Raw genomic sequence first — 7,548 nt, 5'->3', positions numbered from 1 at the left:
AAAAAATTTCATCTAAAAACAAGACATGCTGTTCTGCTGTTTTACAAAATAAAATATTTTCTAAGAAAGAGAGATTTGGGCACCCATCCTCCAATATTTTCAAAACAGTTGTTTTACTTGAAGAAACGATGGACAACATACAACCAAATTTCTGAATTTGTTTAGGGACCAGAGAAGCCTCCCAGAATTTTATTCCTCATGCACTTTTTGAATGTTGTGTCTCATTAGGAACATTTGATTGTAAAATCAGCCTTACTATTTAAAGTCACCTCCATTTTAGAAAGAGAAGATAGACAGACCAGGGACTGTGGGGAGGAATACAACAGACTAGGAGCATGTGATAGAAAGCACAAGTTAAGAGCAGACAAAGTTGCGCCTATTACGTTGTGTGAGTAGCTCTCAGCACAGATCACTTGTTTTGTGGAACAGTTTTAGTATGGACTCTTGTTTTATATGTGGGTCGAAGATTCTTTCAGAATTGTGAGCTAGAATGTATAAAGGAGAGCCTAGCCCCATGCATGGCTAGACATGAATGTGATTTAATTCCATCCTAGAGTCCAAGCTGGGGGCATTAAATTTGGAGGAAAGGTGGTAGCAGAGTACACGTCACTCAACCGACTCTCCACAATTCATTCAAAATTCAGAAATGCTGGCCGTGACCTTCCAGCTCAGAAATATACTGAGGTACTTAAATGGTCAATTGATGGAAGAATACAAGGCACAACAGCCCTCTGCTTGATGGGGAGACCATCCATTAAAACCTGGCAGCCTCCATGCAGGACATGAGGAAGGGTCCTCTTTGATTGCTAATGGATGACCTTCATCTGCCATCACAAGCATCACCTTCCTTCAACAATGATCGAAGACCATCTCAGGCCTTGCCTAACAAATTTACCTCTATTTGAGGCCTCCTCAATTATTGTTTACTGCAGTCAACCCCAATACAACCAGTGTCCATCACTCTCAGCGAACTGCTGAGACAGAAGATCTGCAAGTCTCAGTTTGGCTGGGAGCTGTTGGAAATGGGATCTCCATTCTTAAAGTTACAGAAACCCTGCCACTTCGAAGGAGTAAGACTCTGAATGCTTGTGTTTTCAAATAAACCTGTTGGACTATGAGCTGATGTTGTGTGATTTCTGACCTTGTATAAAATTGCACCAGGTCTTCTGGAAACAGCCACCACCAGGTTGTTACATTTGTCAGGGCTACCACTGTGGTTATCAAATACAGCCTACATTTTTGTTCCTTAAGCAGGAGCTGGAGCCACATCTTTAATGTTTCATACAAATTTCATATACTAAAGACCTTACCATATTTCAAAGCAGTTTCTGAACTGAACAGCAGTCTCCCTATCAATATCAAAGATTTCACTATAAATCAGAGACAAATGATCATTTAAGTACTCAAATCAAAGATTTGCTTTATTCAACATGTCAGGGATAAAATCGGAGCAACAGAAATTTGTACTGACTGATTGTGCCAGTGTAAAACCACTCCCAAAAGTACAGTTACAGGACATACTGTTTGCTTTCCGAAGGCATTATCTTTCAAACCAATGCCCACATTGAATAGACATCATCACTGTCTGCCCCACTAGTAAGTACTATCTAACACTTGAGTATTTGCAGAATATACTCATCATGGTGCAACATATTCCTGACTGTTTGGGCAAGGCTTCAGTTAAAAGTCCAATTATGTACTAAAAGCAAAGTGTTATGAACTGCGCTACGACAGAATATTGGCCTTGCAAAACAAGCCCTTAAGTAACAGTGTATTCATTTGGTGTTATTTTATTAAATTTCAAAATGTGTAACTTTTATATATCATTCCTCAACCTTGAAAACTTAATTTCCTTCAATTAACCTATTCTGTTGAGATTGACCCAAGTTGGAATATCAGGGCTGTTTTTGGCTCCAGTGTAAATTGGTTCTAACTTTATTGCCTTATGAATCAACTAAAGCTCAAAACTGAACGATTCTCACTCATTATTTGAATAATTGCTCACAACTCCAGATTTAAGCAGGTGAGACTTGAGGTGGAAGAACATGAGGAGCTGTAGCTCTGAAAATAACAATGATAATGTTTGAGGCAAAAACAGGTATCTGCTAGAATGCATTTAAATAAAAAATAGTAGAAACATTTCCACAAAAGTTTTGCATCATATGAAGTTTTTCATGTTCTTAGAGCATTCCAAAAAGCTTCACAGTCATTGGGTTGCTTTTAAAAGACAGGCACTGCAAGTGAATATGACAACTAATTTGTATACAGGACAGTTCCACAAATAGCAGTGAGTTCATTAAACAGTTCTGAACCACTCTGAAGAAGAGTTACGCTGGAGTCGAAACATTAAGTCTGTTCCTCTCCCCACAGCTGCTGAGTTTCTCCAGCAGTCCTTGTGTTTGTTTCAGATTTTCAGCATCTACAACATTTTAAATATTTTTTATACATGAAATGGAATGCTGGAAGACCTCCATTAAAATTGGTTGATATTTCAATGATACAAGTTTGGCAAAATTTTCCCAGCATCTGAATGATGTGGACCATGTTAGAAGAGTTGGGAAAAAATGGTGAGAGATATGTGACAAGGTTCTTTTTAATGGGTAAATGAAAATCTCACTTGCAAGAGGTGAGGGACAGATTTACATGAATCAAAGCCACTAAGTGAATATGCTATAAGCACAACTGAGAATTTTACACTATGAGCCTTGATGGGAGTAGGCTGCAATATTTGGAGTTAGAGTCAATGTGAGAGAGGAGAGAGGGGTGCTAATCCTTCCAGAGCACACAAGGTCATAAATGTCCTTGCAACATTGCTGCAAGTATCTCTGACCATATATACTGTACTGACCAGGTGGGAACTTTGGACAAAGTTGGCAGGAGGGGATTTTCCTGTGATATCCTTTGAGGTTCCTGGGGAAAGAGAACACCCTTTTCCTCCACCATGCCTCCCAGCTGGATGTCCAGTTTCCTGTCAGCAAAGAGAGCTGCTGATTTGACTTCCTCATTCTTGGCAATGAAGAACAACACACTGAGAAGGGCAATCCAGTGTAGCTGGGTGCAAGATTACATGAGAGTGGGACGAAGCAGGCAGCATGCATACTTAATGAGGTGAACAACAGCTAATTGAGTGAGAAAAGTTGCCAGAACCTGTACAGAGAGAAACATTTTATGAAACTCACTGAAATTGACATTTAGCCAACCTATGGGAAAATTCAGCCCATTATTTTCACTTGAACAGGCAGGCAGGTCTTGGGCATAAAATCATATCATTAGGATGGCATTTTCCACAATGCCAAAATGCCCTGATGCTTTAGTTTTGTTTGTTTGTGTTTCATCCTGTGTGGGACTTGAACCCACAATTTTCAAGACTCACAAAAAAAGATGCTGCCACTGAGCACACCTGACAAAATAATAAGTGCCATAAGTTAATTACAGTTCATTCTATGCAAGTGGGAACTATCCAACAGAGGATCTGATTCTATTTCCTGAAGCTAAAATTCAATAGACACTTAAAATTCAATTGGCTGGATTCTATTTCAGGTAATGAGTTGGATTACCATGACTACCAAGTGCTAAAGGTCATCTAAAAAAAAACACTTTATGACTGGACTCTTTAGATACCTTTCAAAATACCAACTGTGGCAACAGATCAATATTTGTGCAATCACAGCAGAAATAGAATCATTGTTGTGCTGTAGAGTGAGGATTTACTCATCACTTGCTACTTTTTTGAGCATTACCAATTATATATGATGTTATACCAGAATTATATAGCTAGACCAACATATTTAGTTTTCTTCATTTGGCTATTTGTATGCCTGCATGGTCTGAAAGAACTGTCAAAATGATACATGTTACAAAAGGAAATAGTGGTACTACTTAGGTTGGTGTTGGTCTTAACATTTTTATTCTCTTAGATGTCATAACTCAACTCGGAGCAAATTTTCACCATTTTGGTGTTTATGTTAATGACATAATTAGAACCAGTCATAATTTATCAATAATCCACTGGCCACTCATTTGGGAATAACGTAGTCATAATTCCTTCTGTTTTCAGGGACATTTGGGCTTTATGTTCATATTAACAACAGCACAAAGCAGCTGACAGAAAGAGGCAGCTCATTTCACATCCAGACAATGGAAAGAAAAATCATTCAGTGTGCAAAAAAAACCTTCTAATGTCATGTCAAAGTACCAATGTTGGAATGAAAAACAACTTGAAGTCATTTTTCTTTAAATAATAAACTGAGTCAACTGGGCACAGTCTGCATGATGTAAGCATCCAATCTGCATAAATATGCTCATTGCTGACACTCACACTGCCAAACAAATAACCCATTTCAAGATGGCAGCCACTGGAATACCAATGTAAACTCTTATTTCAGATCAGCAACTCACCATACACACCAAGTAATAGGAGGTATAACAGCAATATTTTTCAGGTGCATTTTTTTGCTCCGACTGGTGTGCCAAATCAAGTTCTGCTTAGATTTCAATGGAACATGGCCTTAACTTCTTAGATAACAAGGTGCAGGGCTGGATGAACACAGCAGGCCAAGCAGCATCATAGGAGCAGAGAGGCTGACGTTTCGGGCCTAGACCCTTCATCAGAAAAGGGAGAGGGGAAGGGGGTTTTGAAATAAATAGGGAGAGAGTGGGAGGCGGATAGAAGAGGGATAGAGGAGAGGATAGGTGGAGAGGAAACAAACAGGTCGAAGAGGCGGGGATGGGGCCAGGAAAGGTGAGTGTAGGTAGGGAGTTAGGAAGGGGATAGGTCAGTCCAGGGAGGACGGACAGGTCAAGGGGGCGGGATGAGGTTGGTCGGTAGGAGATGGAGGTGCGGCTTGAGGTGGGAGGAGGGGATAGGTGGGAGGAAGAACAGGTTAGGGAGGCAGGGACGAGCTGGACTGGTTTTGGGATGCAGTGGGGGGAGGGGAGATTTTAAAACTTGTGAAATCCACATTGATACCATTGGGCTGCAGGGTTCCCAAGCGGAATATGAGTTGCTGTTCCTGCAACCTTCGGGTGGCATCGTTGTGGCACTGCAGGAGGCCCAGGATGGACATGTCGTCTGAGGAATGGGAGGGGGAGTTGAAATGGTTCGCGACTGGGAGGTGCAGTTGTTTATTGCGAACCGAGCGTAGGTGTTCTGCAAAGCGGTCCCCGAGTCTCCGCTTGGTTTCCCCGATGTAGAGAAAGCCACACCGGGTACAGCGGATGCAGTATACCACATTGGCAGATGTGCAGGTGAACATCTGCTTGATGTGGAAAGTCTTCTTGGGGTCTGGGATGGGGGTGAGGGAGGAGGTATGGGGGCAGGTGTAGCACTTCCTGCGGTTGCAGGGAAAAGTGCCGGGCGTGGTGGAGCTGGAGGGGAGTGTGGAGCGGACAAGGGAGTCACGGAGAGAGTTGTCCCTCCGGAAAGCAGATAAAGGTGGGGAGGGAAAGATGTCTTTGGTGGTGTGGTCGGATTGCAGATGGCGGAAGTGTCGGAGGATGATGCGTTGGATCCGGAGGTTGGTGGGGTGGTACGTGAGGACGAGGGGGATTCTTTTTTGGTTTTTATTGCGTGGACGGGGTGTGAGGGATGAGGTGCGGGAGATGTGGGAGACACGGTTGAGGGCGTTCTCGACCACCGAGGAGGGGAAGTTACGGTCCTTGAAAAACGAGGACAACTGAGATGTACGGGAGTGGAATGCCTCATCCTGGGAGCAGATGCGGCGGAGGCGAAGGAATTGGGAATAGGGGATAGCATTTTTGCAGGAAGGTGGGTGGGAGGAGGAGTATTCTAGGTAGCTGTGGGAGTCGGTGGGCTTGAAATGAATATCGGTTTCTAGGTGGTTGCCTGATATGGAGACAGAGAGGTCCAGGAAGGGGAGAGAGGTGTTAGAGATGGTCCAGGTAAACTTAAGGTTGGGGTGGAAGGTGTTAGTGAAGTGTATGAACTGTTCGAGCTCCTCGTGGGAGCACGAGGCGGCGCCGATACAGTCATCAATGTAACGGAGGAAGAGGTGGGGTTTAGGGCCGGTGTAGGTACGGAAGAGGGATTGTTCCACGTAACCTACAAAGAGGCAGGCGTAGCTTGGGCCCATGCGGGTACCCATGGCTACCCCCTTTGTCTGTAGGAAGTGGGAGGAATTGAAAGAGAAGTTGTTGAGTGTGAGGATGAGTTCGGCTAAGCGGATGAGGGTATCAGTGGAGGGGGACTGGTCGGGCCTGCGGGACAGGAAGGAAGCGGAGGGCCTTAAGGCCATCTGCATGGGGAATGCAGGTGTAGAGGGACTGGACATTCATGGTAAAGATGAGGTGTTGGGGACCAGGGAATTGGAAGTTCTGGAGGAGGTGGAGGGCGTGGGTGGTGTCACGGACATAGGTAGGGAGTTCCTGGACCAAGGGGGAGAAAATGGAGTCTAGATAGTTGGAGATCAGTTCGGTGGGGCAGGAGCAGGCGGAGACAATGGGTCGACCAGGGCATTCAGGTTTGTGGATTTTGGGAAGGAGATAGAAGCGGGCAGTGCGAGGTTGAGGAACGATGAGGTTGGAGGCCGTGGGTGGGAGGTCACCTGAGGTGATGAGGTTGTGGATGGTTTGCGAGATGATGGTTTGGTGCTCAGGGGTGGGGTCATGATCAAGGGGGCGGTAGGAGGAGGTGTCGGAGAGTTGGCGTCCGGCCTCGGCGATGTAGAGGTCAGTGCGCCATACTACAACTGCGCCTCCCTTGTCCGCGGGTTTTATGGTGAAGTTGGGATTGGAGCGGAGGGAGCGGAGGGCTGCACGTTCTGCGGGGGAGAGGTTGGAGTGGGTGAGAGGGGTGGAGAGGTTGAGGCGATTGATGTCTCGACGGCAGTTGGAGATGAAGAGGTCGAGGGAGGGTAGGAGGCCTTGGAGTGGTGTCCAGGAGGAGGGGGTGTGTTGGAAGCGGGAGAAGGGGTCAGTAGAGGGAGGGTTAGGTTCACGGTTGAAGAAGTAAGCGTGGAGGCGGAGGCGGCGGAAAAACTGCTCTATGTCCAAGCGTGAGCGGTATTCGTTGATCTGTGGGTGGAGGGGGACAAAGGTGAGCCCTTTACTGAGGACTGACCGTTCGTTGGGGCTACAACATATTAATAAGATACAGGGGACAAGTTTACGTATCTGGAATTTTTAATGAAATACACTAGCCCAGAGACAAGAGGTAAGCTTGAATTCGAAGTGCTAAAAAGAAAAAACATGCATATAGGGTTGTGGTAATCTAGTAACACTGATGTATCTTTCAATCAGTTCAGTATAAAATACACTCAGTTGGGTAGACTGTGACTTTAAGGTAACCAGGTGGCAGTGAGGAGGCCCTGAGACTTTAACCACCTTTAAACTTAACAGGTAAGCTGTGGGACAATAAACATGCATCCCAGTGCAGTTCACGTTGGTAGAGGCCTCAGGTTTGAGCCTGGGCAAGATGATAACAGCTTACATCTTTGGAAGGAGACATTAATCATGGAGGGTGAGTGTTCTGAAAGAGCAGCAAATCAGATTATCTCAGTGAACCTTAAAACAAAAGAAGCGGCCCTTCTT

This window comes from Rhincodon typus, chromosome 1 (assembly GCF_021869965.1).
Source record: "Rhincodon typus isolate 14 chromosome 1, sRhiTyp1.1, whole genome shotgun sequence".
Taxonomy (NCBI): domain Eukaryota; kingdom Metazoa; phylum Chordata; class Chondrichthyes; order Orectolobiformes; family Rhincodontidae; genus Rhincodon; species Rhincodon typus.
Note: the sequence above shows the minus strand (reverse complement) of the source record.